This window comes from Eleutherodactylus coqui, chromosome 3 (assembly GCF_035609145.1).
Source record: "Eleutherodactylus coqui strain aEleCoq1 chromosome 3, aEleCoq1.hap1, whole genome shotgun sequence".
NCBI classification, from domain to species: Eukaryota; Metazoa; Chordata; class Amphibia; order Anura; family Eleutherodactylidae; genus Eleutherodactylus; species Eleutherodactylus coqui.
Window position 1 is genome coordinate 199,298,009 of NC_089839.1, and position 19,834 is coordinate 199,317,842.

Below are 19,834 nucleotides of genomic sequence, written 5' to 3' on the forward strand. Positions count from 1 at the left end.
GCAGCTGCTTTGCGCTCGGAAACGGGGGCAGGGGAAGACAGTATGCCGCTGGATAGTCAGGGCACCCTCCTGTCTATTTCTCAGCGCGTACAGGAGGAGGAGGAGGAGCATGAGGAGGAGGGGGAAGAGACAGCTTGGCCCGCTGCTGACGGTACACCGGCTGATTGCCTGTCATCCTTTCAGCGTGTATGGCCTGAGGAGGAGGAGGATCCTGAAAGTGATCTTCCTAGTGAAGACAGCCATGTGTTGCGTACAGGTACCCTGGCACACATGGCTGACTTCATGTTAGGATGCCTTTCTCGTGACCCTCGCGTTGCACGCATTCTGGCCACGACGGATTACTGGGTGTACACACTGCTCGATCCACGGTATAAGGAGAACCTGCCCACTCTGATTCTCGAAGAGGAAAGGGGTTCGAGAGTGTTGCTATACCACAGGACCCTTGCGGACAAGCTGATGGTAAAATTCCCAGCCGACAGCGCTAGTGGCAGAAGGCGCAGTACCGAGGGCAAGGTAGCAGGGGATGTGCGTAGATCGAGCAGCATGTACATTCCAGGCAGTGCAACAGTCTTTAAGGGCCTGGACAGCTTTATGGCTCCCCACCAAGACTGTGTCACCGCTCCCCAGTCAAGGCTGAGTCGGCGGGAGCACTGTAAAAGGATGGTGAGGGAGTACGTAGCGGATCGCACGACCGTCCTCCGTGACGCCTCTGCCACCTACAACTACTGGGTGTCGAAGCTGGACACGTGGCCTGAACTAGCGCTGTATGCCCTGGAGGTGCTTGCTTGTCCTGCGGCTAGCGTCTTGTCGGAGAGGGTGTTTAGTGCGGCTGGGGGAATCATCACAGATAAGCGTAGCCGCTTGTCAACCGACAGTGCCGACAGGCTAACACTCATCAAGATGAACAAAGCCTGGATTTCCCCAGACTTCTGTTCTCCACCAGCGGACAGCAGCGATACGTAAGCAATACGTAGGCTGCACCCGCGGATGGAAGCTACGTTCTCTCTCACCATCCAAAACGGGGACATTTCTGCTTCATCAATCTGTGTCTAATATTCCTCCTCCTCCTCCTGCTCCTCCTCCTGAAACCTCACGTAATCACGCTGAACGGGCAATTTTTCTTAGGGCCACAAGGCTCACTCAAATAATTTTTCTGAACAATTTTTATAAGTTTCAATGCGCTTAAAAGCGTTGGAACTTTAACTTGAACCAATTTTTCGTTACACTGGGCTGCCTCCAGGCCTAGTTACCACTTAAGCCACATTAACCAAAGCGATTCACCTGCCATCTTGGTTGGGCATGGCCAATTTTTACTGAGGTACATTAGTACTGTTGGTACACCAAATTTTTGGGGCCCTCACCTACAGTGTAATCATAGCAATTTGTATGTTCTTCGCCTGCACTCATGGTACAGAAAGGTGTGTGGGGTTGGCCTACACTTTAGCTACATAAATGTAACTTGGGCCTTGGCTATACTAAGGCTACTGACATGGAACGAAGACTGCGCTCCCGCTATACTGCTGCTTCGGAATTGTTACTGGGGCCTGTCTTGAGTGCTACTATTGCTGACATGGAACGAAGACTGCGCTCCCGCTATACTGCTGCTTCGGAATTGTTACTGGGGCCTGTCTTGAGTGCTACTATTGCTGACATGGAACGAAGACTGCGCTCCTCCTATAATGCTGCTAATGATATGTTAGTGGGGCCTGTCCTAATGCTACGGCTGAAATGTTACGAATTCTGGGCTCGGCCTATACCGCTGCTAATGGTATGTCTCTGGGGTGTGGAAACAGAGGCTTCCCAAAGACATGATGGCGGCGAGGCCATTTCCCACCAACGCGGTTACTGTAAAGGTGCATATAACCACGGACACGTGGAGAGGACACGTAGTGCCTCAAAAACATCCCCCTCCTCCTCCAACAGGGAAAACATTCTTGGCAAATGTCATTGCATTGGTTCGTCTGGTGGCAGTCCAAGAATTTCACCTTTACCGACACAACAAGAGAGCCCCCACACCATCCCCCCGCCACGGCCCACTTAATCCTGGCCGCATTCCGAAAACCAACAAAATACAACCGTGCTACTAGGTCCGCAGTCACCACCACATTACCACCAACGCGGTTACTGTAAAGGTGCATATTACCAGTCTGACTGGGGCATGCAGACACCTTGACAGAATGAATAGTGTGTGGCACATAGGTTCCCCATTGCTATGCCTACGTGTGCAGCTCCTGATGGCGGTGGCACAGGATTCTATTTCTCATTGCTTCTGTACAGCATTGTGGGCTATCGCCCCGTCCCTTTTAAAGAGGGTCGCTGCCTAGCCATGCCAACCCTCTGCAGTGTGTGCCTGCGGTTCCTCCTCATGGCAGACGCACTTCTAAATAGACATGAGTGTGGCGTGGCATGAGGGCAGCTGAAGGCTGCGCAGGGATACTTTGGTGTGCGCTGTGGGGGGGAGGGGGGCGGTTGGTCAGCATGTAACCCAGGAGAAGTGGCAGCGGAGTGTCATCCAGGCAGTGATTGTGCTTTGTTGTAGGTAGTGTGGTGCTTAGCAAAGGTATGCCATGCTAATGAGGGCTTTTCAGAAGTAAAAGTTGTTGGGAGGGGGGGGGGGCACTCTTGCCGGTATTGTGGCTTAATAGTGGGACCTGTGAACTTGAGATGCAGCCCAACATGTAGCCCCTCGCCTGCCCTATCCGTTTCTGTGTCATTCCCATCACTTTCTTGAATTGCCCAGATTTTCACACATGAAAACCTTAGCGAGCATCGGCGAAATACAAAAATGCTCTGGTCGCCCATTGACTTCAATGGGGTTCGTTGTTCGAAACGAACCCTCGAACATTGCGGGAAGTTCGTTCCGAATAACGAACACCCGAACATTTTGGTGTTCGCTCATCTCTATTTATAAACAATGCAAATGGCTAGCAAACCCAGGTCCATGCATGTGCACTCACGAACCTGGGGTCTACTAGCCATTTTCATTGTTTTTAACCCAACTTGAACAAATATCTTGAACTTTATCCTGGAGTATCCAGTTTCTAACTTGTGTTAAAGGTATACTTTTGGAGTCTTACTGATATGCCAAAAGTCATAGGATAGGAACTATTATTATATAGGACACCCTCTGTCCCGACAAAGTGCAGCGACTTAACGTGGCATTGATTCCACAAGTGGACAGCCGATGTCTAGAAGGATCTTGAGCAATGCCATCTGGATAGCCACCTACAGCTCCACGATATTTGTATGTGCATGATCTCAGGTGTGAATGGATTTATACTTCACATACATGCTCCATTGGGCTCATGATGGGTAAACATGCAGGCCTTTCCATTCATAGGAACTCTCACGAGTGCTCCTCAAACCAATTCTGGACAACTTAAGCCTCATGGCATGATGCATTATCCTGCTGAAATATCCTATCATCGCGGGGCTTCATGAGATCCATAAAGACCTGCAAATAGTCACCAAGCAGTGAAACGTAGCGGGAACTGTTCAATGGATCAGTGGACCCAACCCATGCCATGAGACTACACCCCACACCAGTATGCAACCACTTCTTTTTTTATAAATTCTTTTATTTTTAAGTTTTCTATTTTTCAAAAACAAAGTCAAATCACTGTTAAGTAATACAAAGAAATTGACAACCTGCAACCCAGGAAGTGCTACAAAATTCCCCAAATAAATTCAGACAAAGTGCTAAACCTTGAAGCACATACAATAAACCCCTGGAGGTGGGCCCATTCAGGTACTACCTATGGTATTGCAAGTGCGAACTGCAATTATGCTCGGTCCCGAATTTGGCAACCCCCATAAAGAGGGAAGAAGACCCTCACTAAAGGTCAATCTCCGACCCATCCCACCCTCCATGTACCCTCTCTATTTCTCTAATCTCTTGATAGTGAATGGTAACCCCCTAATATTGCAGCCCTGACTGTGGCGTAACATTAGAACATCATAAGATGGAAAAAACAAGCAATAAAAAAATAAAAAAAAACACAATCTAAAAAGGAAAGGAAAAGAAATGAGGAAGAGTACATCATAATGCATAGTCTTGCATTTGTATTATTTGGCAAGACCTTGGCGTACCGTGGCATCACTTTCTGAACTAATATAAAGGCCTATTTCCACTGTGTAGTGGTCTTATGAGCTGTATATGTTACGGAATTCCAAATATCCTGAAATTTGATTAATAAAATCATGTTTTCTGATATTTATCTTGTGCGCCTTTTACTGAAGCTGTCAAATCCTCCATCTCCATTATCTCTCTAACCATTCTAAACCACATCTTAATTGAGGGAGACATATTCTGCCGCAATAGTCTAGGAATACATGTGCAACCACTTCTTGACAACTGAGGTCCATTGCTTCCAGGGGTCTGTGCCACATACGAACCAGACCATCAGCCTGAAACAAGTGGTAGAGAGAAAATGGTTGAGGAAGTACGAGTGGCTGGGACTTTAAGAGGCAATGATTATGCTATTCTTCAATTTTAGATAAAAAGGGGATGATAATGAAGAAACTTAATGCTTCGCTCTTTTTAGGAACACCCCAATATCTCCTTCAAATGAAGTAAGTCTTCAAAGAAGGGAGGAAAGTCGATCCAGTAAACTACATGCCTGTGAGCCTGACTTCTATACTGGGTAAGATGTTTGAGGAAATTATTAAACAGCATATGTGCAAGTACTTAGATGAGAATGGAGTAATTAAACAAAGCCAGTATGGATTTGTAACAAACAAGTCATGCCAGACAAATCTAATTTCCTTCTATGACAGAATCACCGACTGGGTTGATTGGGGAAATGCGGTGGATATAGTATATCTTGACTTTAGTGATGCATTTGACAAAGTATCTTATATCATCTTTATTGATAACATGACCAAATATATGATTGACAAGGCAACTGTTAGGTGGATTCACCACTGGCTGAGTGATCATACTAAGAGAGTGGTCATAAATAGCTGCACATCCAATTAGATGAATGTGTCAAGTGGGGTACCACTTGGGTACCATAGATTGGAAACATCAAATTTGCAGATGACGCAAAGCTAGGAGGGATAGAAAAGAGTAAGGATTCGAAAAGATCTAGAAAAGCTTGAACAGTGGGAAACTACTAACAGAATGGTATTTAATGAGTAGGAATGCAAGGTCCTACATCTGGGCAAAAAATGAATAAAAGCACCTACAGTATGGGAGTTAAGAGGGCCCCTCCATGATGCATGCATGCATTTGTCTTGTGCCTATGTGTTGTAAGTGTCTTATATGTTGCATAAATATGATGTGTATTGCATAGCTGCAGCACTGAGTGGGTTGACTATCTGGTATGTGAGATGCCTGGAAAATGTATCTCATTGTTTGGCATGTGATTGTGCTATGTATATATGTTTGCAAGGTGTTTTGCAAGGAGTCTCTTCTAGTCTTGCAAGAGAGAGGAGCGTATGGAGTTCTGCAAGTGAGCCACACAGACACCATCTGTTCTGTGTGGGCCGGAATGGAAGATATCCACCAGCCTTCCCTGGGCCTACTTTACCCGGGAGATGCCAGTGTTACCCCTAATACACTATGAGTGAAGAGAGACAGTGGAACCACCAAGCAGCACTGAGTGAATTTTGCGTCCACTTGTGAGTGCTGACAGGTAGAGAGCTAGAGAGTGAAGAAGAGTGACTAGGAACAGAATCCCACAGATAACTTTGGACTGTGGATTTTTCTGTGATCCTGTGATTTCCTCTCTTGTGTTATACACCATTCTCTGCAGGCGTGTGTATCTACTGTTTTTGGACGGTGAATAATGTCTCAAGTAAACGAGCACTGCCGACCATTCCCGAATTTGCTCCTTAAACGTTTCCCTGTATGTAGATCACTTATTTCATCATCTGATATCACCGCGGAGGAAGGAACGGTGGCGTCACAAATGACAGGACTCTTAAAATAATCTACATTTTGGGTTACCCCCATGAAACTTTCCCCAGCGGTAACTTGAACGGGTCTCATGCAACCCCCAAGGGAGGAGATGGTAGAGCTCCTTGACACGGCCTAACTCTACCCCCCCATCTCCTCGCCTGTGGACCGGCTCCTTGAACGCTGCAGGAGGAATTGGACTAAGCAGCACATGTGAAAAAGACTTGGGTATACTAATAGACCATAGTCTGAACATGAGTCAATAGCATAATGCAGCAGCAAAAAAAAGCCAAATACAATTCTGGGATGTATTAAGAGAAGCATAGAGTCTAGATCACGTGAGCTAATTATCCCCCTCTACTCTTCCTTAGTCAGACCTCATCTGGAATACTGTGCCCATTGTGGGCACCCAGAATTTAAAAAAAAAGAAAAACAGGAGCAAGTTCAGAGAAGAGTAACCAAAATGGTGAGTGGTCTGAAAATCATGTCCTATGAGGAACAGTTAAAGGATCTGGGAATGTTTAGCTTGCAAAACAAAAAGCTAAGAGGAGACGTAATAGCTGTCTACAAATATCTGAAGGGCTGTCACAGTGCAGAGGGATCAGCCCTATTCTCATTTGCACAAGGAAAGACTAGAAGCAATGGGATGAAACCGAAAGGGAGGAGACTAGAGATGAGCGAACGTACTCGTCCGAGCTTGATGCTCGGGCGAATATTAGCGTGTTCGGGATGCTCGTTACTCGTAACGAGCACCACGCGGTGTTCTGGTTACTTTCAGTTTCCTCTCTGAGACGTTAGCACTAGAGATGAGCGAACGCGTTCGTCCGAGCTTGATATTCGTGCGAATATTAGGGTGTTCGGGATGTTCGTTATTCGTGACGAACACCATGCGGTGTTCTGGTTACTTTCACTTCCTTCCCTGAGACGTTAGCGCGCTTTTCTGGCCAATTGAAAGACAGGGAAGGCATTACAACTTCCCCCTGCAACGTTTAAGCCCTATACCACCCCCCTGCTGTGAGTGGCTGGCGAGATCAGGTGTTCGCCTAATATAAAAGTCGGCCCCTCCCGCGGCTCGCCTCAGATGCGGTGTGAGTTAGATGAGGGACAGTGCTGTTTATACCGGAGCTGCTGTAGGGAAAGAATTGGTAGTTAGTGTAGGCTTCAAGACCCCCCAAAGGTCCTTATTAGGGCCACTGATAGCTGTGTGTTGGCTGCTGTTAGCAGTGGGATTTTTTTTTTTTTCTCAAAATCGCCTCTGCAGACCGTTGCACCTGGCATTAGGGACAGAAGTGCTGCATAGGCAGGGAGAGTGTTAGGAGTGAGTGTAGCCTTCAAGAACCTCAACGGTCCTTTCTAGGGCCATATTTATCCGTGTGCAGTACTGTCCAGGCTGCTGTTGGCTGTGCTGCATTTTTTTTGGGCTTCTCAAAATCGCCTCTGCAGAGCATTGCACCCTCCATTGATACTGCAGGGAAAGAATTGTATAGGCAGGGCCACAACACAGTTATTATTCATAGAATATACGCAGTGCTGCCTGTTGGTGGGAAAAAACTGAAAACAAATCTATTTGTCCAGCCTGTGTCCGTCCTTACGCCTGTGTAGACGTGTGAGCTGCGTGAAAAACATTGCTAAATCATACGCAGCCAGCTACGCTTTACTGCTGGGTTCGCCATTTGCTTTCCTTAATTGGGAAAAAAAAATACCTGCTCTCCAAGAGTTATAATAACTCTGCTACCCTCACGTTCTGTGACACATAAGCAGGGACACAGCGCAGTTATTAAACTTCGCAGGTTCATTGAATATACGCAGTGCTGCCTGTTGGTGGGAAAAAACTGAAAACAAATCTATTTGTCCAGCCTGTGTCCGTCCTTACGCCTGTGTAGACGTGTGAGCTGCGTGAAAAACATTGCTAAATCATACGCAGCCAGCTACGCTTTACTGCTGGGTTCGCCATTTGCTTTCCTTAATTGGGAAAAAAAAATACCTGCTCTCCAAGAGTTATAATAACTCTGCTACCCTCACGTTCTGTGACACATAAGCAGGGACACAGCGCAGTTATTAAACTTCGCAGGTTCATTGAATATACGCAGTGCTGCCTGTTGGTGGGAAAAAACTGAAAACAAATCTATTTGTCCAGCCTGTGTCCGTCCTTACGCCTGTGTAGACGTGTGAGCTGCGTGAAAAACATTGCTAAATCATACGCACCCAGCTACGCTTTACTGCTGGGTTCGCCATTTGCTTTCCTTAATTGGGAAAAAAAATACCTGCTCTCCAAGAGTTATAATAACTCTGCTACCCTCACGTTCTGTGACACATAAGCAGGGACACAGCGCAGTTATTAAACTTCGCAGGTTCATTGAATATACGCAGTGCTGCCTGTTGGTGGGAAAAAACTGAAAACAAATCTATTTGTCCAGCCTGTGTCCGTCCTTACGCCTGTGTAGACGTGTGAGCTGCGTGAAAAACATTGCTAAATCATACGCACCCAGCTACGCTTTACTGCTGGGTTCGCCATTTGCTTTCCTTAATTGGGAAAAAAAATACCTGCTCTCCAAGAGTTATAATAACTCTGCTACCCTCACGTTCTGTGACACATAAGCAGGGACACAGCGCAGTTATTAAACTTCGCAGGTTCATTGAATATACGCAGTGCTGCCTGTTGGTGGGAAAAAACTGAAAACAAATCTATTTGTCCAGCCTGTGTCCGTCCTTACGCCTGTGTAGACGTGTGAGCTGCGTGAAAAACATTGCTAAATCATACGCAGCCAGCTACGCTTTACTGCTGGGTTCGCCATTTGCTTTCCTTAATTGGGAAAAAAAAATACCTGCTCTCCAAGAGTTATAATAACTCTGCTACCCTCACGTTCTGTGACACATAAGCAGGGACACAGCGCAGTTATTAAACTTCGCAGGTTCATTGAATATACGCAGTGCTGCCTGTTGGTGGGAAAAAACTGAAAACAAATCTATTTGTCCAGCCTGTGTCCGTCCTTACGCCTGTGTAGACGTGTGAGCTGCGTGAAAAACATTGCTAAATCATACGCACCCAGCTACGCTTTACTGCTGGGTTCGCCATTTGCTTTCCTTAATTGGGAAAAAAAATACCTGCTCTCCAAGAGTTATAATAACTCTGCTACCCTCACGTTCTGTGACACATAAGCAGGGACACAGCACAGTTATTAAACTTAGATAATTCATTCACTAGAGGCAGTGGGGCCTTTCGTTTTCCAAAAAGGGCAAAAATTATATTTGGCCTGCAGTCTTGCGCCAATTTATTTCCTGCCTGGGAAATCTAATCACTGGTAATACAGCATGCTGAGGGGTAGGGGTAAGCCTAGAGGACGTGGACGTGGACGTGGCCGAGGACGCGGAGGGCCAAGTGAGGGTGTGGGCACAGGCCAAGCTCCTGATCCAGGTGTGTCGCAGCTGTCTGCTGCGCGATTAGGAGAGAGGCACGTTTCTGGCGTCCCCACATTCATCGCCCAATTAATGGGTCCACGCGGGAGACGGTTATTAGAAAATGAGCAGTGTGAGCAGGTCCTGTCCTGGATGGCAGAAAGTGCTTCGAGCAACCTATCGTCTACCCGCAGTTCTGCGCCGTCCACTGCTGCCAATCCGAATCCTCTGTCTGCTGCTCCTCCTTCCTCCCAGCCTCCTCAGTCCACTACAATGACACCTGCTCAGGTGCGGGAACACTCCCAGGAACTGTTCTCGGGCCCCTGCTTAGATTGGGCAGCAGCGGTTCCTCTCCCACCAGAGGAGTTTATCGTCACTGATGCCCAACCATTCGAAAGTTCCCGGGGTCCGGGGGAAGAGGCTGGGGACTTCCGCCAACTGTCTCAACAACTTTCTGTGGGTGAGGAGGACGATGACGATCAGACACAGTTGTCTTGCAGTGAGGTAGTAGTAAGGGCAGTAAGTCCCAGGGAGCAGCGCACAGAGGATTCGGAGGAAGAGCAGCAGGACGATGAGGTGACTGACCCCACCTGGTGTGCAACGCTTACTCAGGAGGACAGGTCTTCAGAGGGGGAGTCAAGGGCATCAGCAGGGCAGGTTGCAAGAGGCAGTGCGGTGGCCAGGGGTAGAGGCAGGGCCAGACCGAATAATCCACCAAGTGTTTCCCAAAGCGCCCCCTCGCGCCATGCCACCCTGCGTAGGCCGAGGTGCTCTAAGGTCTGGCAGTTTTTCACAGAGACGCCTGACGACCGACGAACAGTGGTGTGCAACCTTTGTCGCGCAAAGCTCAGCCGGGGAGCCAACACCAACAGCCTCACCACCACCACCATGCGCAGACATATGATGGCCAAGCACCCCGCAAGGTGGGACAAAGGCCGTTCACCGTCTCCGGTTTGCACCCCTGCCTCTCCCCCTGTGCCCCAACCTGCCACTGAGATGCAACCCCCCTCTCAGGACACAGGCACTACCGCCTCATGGCCTGCACCCACACCCTCATCTCCGCTGTCCTCGGCCCCATCCAGCAGTGTAGTTCAGCGCACCGTTCAGCCGTCGCTTGCGCAAGTGTTCGAGCGCAAGCGCAAGTACGCCGCCACGCACCCGCACGCTCAAACGTTAACCGTCCGCATCGCAAAATTCATCAGCCTTGAGATGCTGCCGTATAGGGTTGTGGAAACGGAGTCCTTCAAAAGTATCATGGAGGCGGCGGCCCCGCGCTACTCAGTTCCCAGTCGCCACTACTTTTCCCGATGTGCCGTCCCAGCCCTGCACGACCACGTCTCCCGCAACATTGTGCGCGCCCTCACCAACGCGGTTACTGCCACGGTCCACTTAACTACGGACACGTGGACAAGCACAGGCGGGCAGGGCCACTACATCTCCCTGACGGCACATTGGGTGAATTTAGTGGAGGCTGGGACAGAGTCAGAGCCTGGGACCGCTCACGTCCTACCCACCCCCAGAATTGCGGGCCCCAGCTCGGTGCTGGTATCTGCGGAGGTGTATGCTTCCTCCACTAAAGCACCCTCCTCCTCCTCCTCCTCCTCTGTCTCACAATCAAGATGTGTTAGCAGCAGCATGTCGCCAGCAGTCGGTGTCGCGCGGTGTGGCAGCACAGCGGTGGGCAAGCGTCAGCAGGCCGTGCTGAAACTACTCAGCTTAGGCGATAAGAGGCACACGGCCCACGAACTGCTGCAGGGTCTGACACAGCAGACCGACCGCTGGCTTGCGCCGCTGAGCCTCCAACCGGGCATGGTCGTGTGTGACAACGGCCGTAACCTGGTGGCGGCTCTGCAGCTTGGCAGCCTCACGCACGTGCCATGCCTGGCCCACGTCTTTAATTTGGTGGTTCAGCGGTTTCTGAAAAGCTACCCACGCTTGTCAGACCTGCTCGTAAAGGCGCGCCGGCTCTGCGCACATTTCCGCAAGTCCCACACGGACGCTGCCACCCTGCGCACCCTGCAACATCACTTTAAGCTGCCAGTGCACCGACTGCTGTGCGACGTGCCCACACGGTGGAACTCTACGCTCCACATGTTGGCCAGGCTCTATGAACAACGGAGAGCTATAGTCGAATACCAACTCCAACATGGGCGGCGCAGTGGGAGTCAGCCTCCTCAATTCCTTTCAGAAGAGTGGGCCTGGTTGGCAGACATCTGCCATGTCCTTGGTAATTTTGAGGAGTCTACCCAGGTGGTGAGCGGCGATGCTACAATCATTAGCGTCACCGTTCCTCTGCTATGCATCTTGAGAAATTCCCTGCAAACCATAAAGGCAGCTGCTTTGCGCTCGGAAACGGGGGCGGGGGAAGACAGTATGCCGCTGGATAGTCAGGGCACCCTCCTGTCTATTTCTCAGCGCGTACAGGAGGAGGAGGAGGAGCATGAGGAGGATGAGGAGGAGGGGGAAGAGACAGCTTGGCCCGCTGCTGACGGTACACCGGCTGATTGCCTGTCATCCTTTCAGCGTGTATGGCCTGAGGAGGAGGAGGAGGAGGAGGAGGATCCTGAAAGTGATCTTCCTAGTGAAGACAGCCATGTGTTGCGTACAGGTACCCTGGCACACATGGCTGACTTCATGTTAGGATGCCTTTCTCGTGACCCTCGCGTTGCACGCATTCTGGCCACGACGGATTACTGGGTGTACACACTGCTCGATCCACGGTATAAGGAGAACCTGCCCACTCTGATTCCCGAAGAGGAAAGGGGTTCGAGAGTGTTGCTATACCACAGGACCCTTGCGGACAAGCTGATGGTAAAATTCCCAGCCGACAGCGCTAGTGGCAGAAGGCGCAGTTCCGAGGGCCATGTTGCAGGGGATGTGCGTAGATCGAGCAGCATGTACATCCCAGGCAGTGCAACAGTCTTTAAGGGCCTGGCCAGCTTTATGGCTCCCCACCAAGACTGTGTCACCGCTCCCCAGTCACGGCTGAGTCGGCGGGAGCACTGCAAAAGGATGGTGAGGGAGTACGTAGCGGATCGCACGACCATCCTTGGTGACGCCTCTGCCCCCTACAACTACTGGGTGTCGAAGCTGGACACGTGGCCTGAACTAGCCCTGTATGCCCTTGAGGTGCTTGCTTGTCCTGCGGCTAGCGTGTTGTCGGAGAGGGTGTTTAGTGCGGCTGGGGGAATCATCACAGATAAGCGTAGCCGCTTGTCAACCGACAGTGCCGACAGGCTAACACTCATCAAGATGAACAAAGGCTGGATTTCCCCAGACTTCTGTTCTCCACCAGCGGACAGCAGCGATACGTAAGCAATACGTAGGCTGCACCCGCGGATGGAAGCTACGTTCTCTCTCACCATCCAAAACGGGGACATTTCTGCTTCATCAATCTGTGTCTAATATTCCTCCTCCTCCTCCTCCTGCTCCACCTCCTGAAACCTCACGTAATCACGCTGAACGGGCAATTTTTCTTAGGGCCACAAGGCTCACTCAAATAATTTTTCAGAACAATTTTTATAAGTTTCAATGCGCTTAAAAGCATTGGAACTTTAACTTGAACCAATTTTTCGTTACACTGGGCTGCCTCCAGGCCTAGTTACCACTTAAGCCACATTAACCAAAGCGATTAATGGGTTTCACCTGCCCTCTTGGCTGGCCATGGCCAATTTTTGGGATGTACATTAGTACTGTTGATACAGCAATTTGTGTGGGCCCTCGCCTACAGTGTAATCAAATTAATTTTTAGCCCACCTGCATTACAGCTGACGTTACCTCAGCTGTGTTGGGCAATGCAATGGGATATTTTTGTGTACCGCCGGTGGGTTCCAGGGAGCCACCCATGCTGTAGGTGCACACTGAGTTTTTAATACATCTGTACACTTCTAAAGAACCCGTCTGACCGGGGCATGCAGTGTGGGCCGAAGCCCACCTGTATTACGCACGACATTACTACCTCAGCTGTGTTGGGCAATGCAATGGGATATTTCTATGTACCGCCGGTGGCTTCCTGGCACCCACCCAGGCAGTGGGTCCACAGGGAGTTAAACCTACATGTGTCCACTTGTAAAGAATCCCAGTCTGACTGGGGCATGCAGTGTGGGCCGAAGCCCACCTGTATTACGCACGACATTACTACCTCAGCTGTGTTGGGCAATGCAATGGGATATTTTTGTGTACCGCTGGTGGGTTCCAGGGAGCCACCCATGCTGTGGGTCGACAGGGACTTCACAATAGGGAGTTGTACCTGCCTGTGTCTATGAATTAAAAAGCCCGGTCTGACTGGGGCATGCAGACACCTTGACAGAATGAATAGTGTGTGGCACATAGGTTCCCCATTGCTATGCCCACGTGTGCAGCTCCAGATGGCGGTGGCACAGGATTCTATTTCTCATTGCTTCTGTACAGCATTGTGGGCTATCGCTCCGCCACTTTTAAAGAGGGTCGCTGCCTAGCCGTGCCAACCTCTGCAGTGTATGCCTGCGGTCCCTCGTCATGGCAGACGCAATTCTAAATAGACATGAGCGTGGTGTGGCATGAGGGCAGCTGAAGGCTGCGCAGGGACACTTTGGTGTGCGCTGTGGGGGGGAGGGGGTGCGGTTGGGCAGCATGTAACTCAGGAGAAGTGGCAGTGGAGTGTCATGCAGGCAGTGATTGTGCTTTGTTGGAGGTAGTGTGGTGCTTAGCAAAGGTATGCCATGCTAATGAGCGCTTTTCAGAAGTAAAAGTTGTTGGGAGGGGGGGGGGGCCCACTCTTGCCGCTATTGTGGCTTAATAGTGGGACCTGTGAACTTAGGATGCAGCCCAACATGTAGCCCCTCGCCTGCCCTATCCGTCACTGTGTCATTCCCATCACTTTCCTGAATTGCCCAGATTTTCACACATGAAAACCTTAGCGAGCATCGGCAAAATACAAAAATGTTCTGGTCGCCCATTGACTTCAATGGGGTTCGTTGTTCGAAACGAACCCTCGAGCATCACGGGAAGTTCGTTACGAATAACGAACACCCGAACATTTTGGTGTTCGCTCATCTCTAGTTAGCACGCTTTTCTGGCCAATTGAAAGACAGGGAAGGCATTACAACTTCCCCCTGTGACGTTCAAGCCCTATACCACCCCCCTGCTGTGAGTGGCTGGGGCGATCAGATGTCACCCGAGTATAAAAGTCGGCCCCTCCCGCGGCTCGCCACACATGCCTTGTGAGTTAGCTGAGGGACAGTGCTGTTCTATTGGAGTTGCTGTAGGGAGAGTGTTTGTAGTGAGTGTAGGCTTCAAGAACCCCAACGGTCCTTCTTAGGGCCACATCTACGTGTGTGCAGGCTGCTGTTAGCAGTGGAGAAAAAATTTTTTTTTCTCAAAATCGGCAGTGCAGAGCATTGCACCCAGCATTAGGGACAGAAGTGGTGCTTAGGCGGGGAGAGTGTTAGGAGTGAGTGTAGCCTTCAAGAACCTCAACGGTCCTTTCTAGGGCCACATTTAACCGTCTGCAGTACTGTGCTGGCTGCTGTTAGTTGTGTTCCTTTTTTTTTTTTTTCTCAAAATCGGCGGTGCAGAGCATTGCACCCTGCATTGATACTACAGGCACAGAATTGTGTAGGCAGGGCCACAACACAGTTATTAGTCATTGAATAGGCACAGTGGGCCTTTCCTTTTAAACAAAAGGGAAAAAATTATATTTGCCCTGCCTCTGTCAGTCCTAAGGGCTCTGTGTACGTGTGTGCTGCGTGGAGAACGTAAAAAAATCAGACGCAACCAGCTACGGTTGAGTGCAGCCTTGCGCCAATTTCTTTCCTGCCTGGGAAATACCTGCTCTGCCACAGTTAATAACTCTGCAACAGTAAAGTTCTGTGACACTTTTGCAGGGCCGCAACACAGTTATTAAACTTATTATTATTCATTCACTAGAGGCAGTGGGCCTTTCCTTTTAAACAAAAGGGAAAAAATTATATTTGGCCTGTAGGCTTGCGCCAATTTATTTCCTGCCTGTGAAATCAAATCACTGGTAATACAGCATGCTGAGGGGTAGGGGTAGGCCTAGAGGACGTGGACGTGGCCGAGGACGCGGAGGGCCAAGTGAGGGTGTGGGCACAGGCCGAGCTCCTGATCCAGGTGTGTCGCAGCCGACTGCTGCGCGATTAGGAGAGAGGCACGTTTCTGGCGTCCCCACATTCATCGCCCAATTAATGGGTTCACGCGGGAGACGTTTATTAGAAAATGAGCAGTGTGAGCAGGTCCTGTCCTGGATGGCAGAAAGTGCTTCGAGCAACCTATCGTCCAGCCACAGTTCTGTGCCGTCCACTGCTGCAAATCCGAATCCTCTCTCTGCTGCTCCTTCTTCCTCCCAGCCTCCTCACTCCACTACAATGACACATGCTCAGGAGCGGGAAGACTCCCAGGAACTGTTCTCGGGCCCCTGCTCAGATTGGGCAGCAGTGGTTCCTCTCCCACCAGAGGAGTTTATCGTCACTGATGCCCAACCATTCGAAAGTTCCCGGGGTCCAGGGGATGAGGCTGGGGACTTCCGCCAACTGTCTCAAGAACTTTCTGTGGGTGAGGAGGACGATGACGATGAGACACAGTTGTCTTGCAGTGAGGTAGTAGTAAGGGCAGTAAGTCCGAGGGAGGAGCGCACAGAGGATTCGGAGGAAGAGCAGCAGGACGATGAGGTGACTGACCCCACCTGGTGTGCAACGCCTACACAGGACAGGTCTTCAGAGGGAGAGACACGGGCAGCAGCAGGGCAGGTTGCAAGAGGCAGTGCAGTGGCCAGGGGTAGAGGCAGGGCCAGACCGAATAATCCACCAAGTGTTTCCCAAAGCACACCCTCGCGCCATGCCACCCTGCAGAGGTCGAGGTGCTCTAAGGTCTGGCAGTTTTTCACAGAGACGCCTGACGACCGACGAACAGTGGTGTGCAACCTTTGTCGCGCCAAGATCAGCCGGGGAGCCACCACCAACAGCCTCACCACCACCAGCATGCGCAGACATATGATGGCCAAGCAAAGCACCCCACAAGGTGGGACGAAGGCCGTTCACCACCTCCGGTTTGCACCGCTGCCTCTCCCCCTGTGCCCCAACCTGCCACTGAGATCCAACCCCCCTCTCAGGACACAGGCACTACCGTCTCCTGGCCTGCACCCACACCCTCACCTCCGCTGTCCTCGGCCCCATCCAGCAATGTCTCGCACCGCACAGTCCAGCCGTCGCTAGCGCAAGTGTTGGAGCGCAAGCGCAAGTACGCCGCCACGCAACCGCACGCTCAATCGTTAACCGTCCACATAGCCAAATTTATCAGCCTTGAGATGCTGCCGTATAGGGTTGTGGAAACGGAGGCTTTCAAAGCTATGATGGCGGCGGCGGCCCCGCGCTACTCAGTTCCCAGTCGCCACTACTTTTCTCGATGTGTCGTCCCAGCCCTGCACGACCACGTCTCCCGCAACATTGTACGCGCCCTCACCAATGCGGTTAGTGGCAAGGTCCACTTAACTACGGACACGTGGACAAGCACAGGTGGGCAGGGCCACTACATCTCCCTGACGGCACATTGGGTGAATTTAGTGGAGGCTGGGACAGAGTCAGAGCCTGGGACCGCTCACGTCCTACCCACCCCCAGAATTGCGGGCCCCAGCTCGGTGGTGGTATGTTCGGCGGTGTATGCTTCCTCCACTAAAGCACCCTCCTCCTCCTCCTCCTCCTCCTCCTCAACCTCTGTCTCGCAATCTAGATGTGTCAGCAGCAGCAGGACGTCGCCAGCAGTCGGTGTCGCGCGGTGTGGCAGCACAGCGGTGGGCAAGCGTCAGCAGGCCGTGCTGAAACTACTCAGCTTAGGAGATAGGAGGCACACGGCCCACGAACTGCTGCAGGGTCTGACACAGCAGACCGACCGTTGGCTTGCGCCGCTGAGCCTCCAACCGGGCATGGTCGTGTGTGACAACGGCCGTAACCTGGTGGCGGCTCTGCAGCTCGGCAGCCTCACGCACGTGCCATGCCTGGCCCACGTCTTTAATTTGGTGGTTCAGCGCTTTCTGAAAAGCTACCCACGCTTGTCAGACCTGCTCGTAAAGGTGCGCCGGCTCTGCGCACATTTCCGCAAGTCCCACACGGACGCTGCCACCCTGCAACATCGCTTTAATCTGCCAGTGCACCGACTGCTGTGCGACGTTGCCACACGGTGGAACTCTACGCTCCACATGTTGGCCAGGCTCTATGAGCAGCGTAGAGCTATAGTGGAATACCAACTCCAACATGGGCGGCGCAGTGGGAGTCAGCCTCCTCAATTCTTTTCAGAAGAGTGGGCCTGGTTGGCAGACATCTGCAAGGTCCTTGGAAACTTTGAGCAGTCGACCCAGGTGGTGAGCGGCGATGCCGCAATCATTAGCGTCACCATTCCTCTGCTCTGCATCTTGAGAAGTTCCCTGCAAAGCATAAAGGCAGATGCTTTGCGCTCGGAAACGGAGGCGGGGGAAGACAGTATGTCGCTGGATAGTCAGAGCACCCTCCTTTCTATATCTCAGCGCGTTCAGGAGGAGGAGGATGAGGAGGATGAGGAGGAGGGGGAAGAGACAGCTTGGCCCACTGCTGACGGTACCCATGCTGCTTGCCTGTCATCCTTTCAGCGTGTATGGCCTGAGGAGGGGGAGGCGGAGGAGGAGGAGGAGGAGGAGGATCCTGAAAGTGATCTTCCTAGTGAAGACAGCCATGTGTTGCATACAGGTACCCTGGCACACATGGCTGACTTCATGTTAGGATGCCTTTCTCGTGACCCTCGCGTTACACGCATTCTGGCCACTACGGATTACTGGGTGTACACACTGCTCGACCCACGCTATAAGGAGAACCTTCCCACTCTCATTCCCGAAGAGGAAAGGGGTTCGAGAGTGATGCTATACCACAGGACCCTGGCGGACAAGCTGATGGTAAAATTCCCATCCGACAGCGCTAGTGGCAGAAGGCGCAGTTCCGAGGGCCAGGTAGCAGGGGAGGTGCGGAGATCGAGCAGCATGTACAGCCCAGGCAGTGCAACAGTCTTTAAGGGCCTGGACAGCTATATGGCTCCCCAGCAAGACTGTGTCACCGCTCCCCAGTCAAGGCTGAGTCGGCGGGAGCACTGTAAAAGGATGGTGAGGGAGTACGTAGCCGATCGCACGACCATCCTTGGTGACGCCTCTGCCACCTACAACTACTGGGTGTCGAAGCTGGACACGTGGCCTGAACTAGCGCTGTATGCCCTGGAGGTGCTTGCTTGTCCTGCGGCTAGCGTCTTGTCGGAGAGGGTGTTTAGTGCGGCTGGGGGAATCATCACAGATAGGCGTACCCGCCTGTCAACCGACAGTGCCGACAGGCTAACACTGATCAAGATGAACAAAGCCTGGATTTCCCCAGACTTCTCTTCTCCACCAGCGGACAGCAGCGATACCTAAGCAATACGTAGGCTGCACCCACGGATGGAAGCTACGTTCTCTCTCACCATCCAAAACGGGGACATTTCTGCTTCATCAATCTGTGTCTAATATTCCTCCTCCTCCTCCTGCTCCTCCTCCTGAAACCTCACGTAATCACGCTGAACGGGCAATTTTTCTTAGGGCCACAAGGCTCACTCATCTAATTTTTCTAAACAATTTTTATATGTTTCAATGCTCTTAAAAGCGTTGAAACTTTAACTTGAACCAATTTTTCGTTAAACTGGGCTGCCTCCAGGCCTAATTACCACCTAAGCCACATTAACCAAAGCGATTAATGGGTTTCACCTGCCCTCTTGGTTGGGCATGGGCAATTTTTCTGATGTACATTAGTACTGTTGATACAGCAATTTTTGTGGGCCCTCGCCTACAGTGTAATCAAATAAATTTTTAGCCCACCTGCATTACAGCTGACGTGACGTTACATCAGCTGTGTTGAGCACTGCAATGGGATATTTTTATGTACCACCGGTGGGTTCCAGGGAGCCACCCATGCTGTAGGTGCACACGGAGTTTAACCTACATGTGTCTACTTATAAAGAACCCCAGTCTGACTGGGGCATGCAGTGTGGGCCGAAGCCCACCTGCAATAAACCTGACGTTACCTCAGCTGTGTTGGGCAATGCAATGGGATATTTTTGTGTACCGCCGGTGGGTTCCAGGGAGCCACCCATGCTGTCGGTCGACAGGGACTTCACAATAGGGAGTTGTACCTGCCTGTGTCTATGAATTAAAAAGCCTGGTCTGACTGGGGCATGCAGAGACACCTTGACAGAATGAATAGTGTGTGGCACATAGGTTCCCCATTGCTATGCCCACGTGTGCAGCTCCTGATGGCGGTGGCACAGGATTCTATTTCTCATTGCTTCTGTACAGCATTGTGGGCTATCGCCCCGCCCCTTTTAAAGAGGGTCGCTGCCTAGCCGTGCCAACCTCTGCAGTGTGTGCCTGCGGTTCCTCCTCATGGCAGACGCACTTCTAAATAGACATGAGGGTGGTGTGGCATTAGGGCAGCTGAAGGCTGCGCAGGGACACTTTGGTGTGCGCTGTGGGGGGGAGGGGGGGCGGTTGGGCAGCAT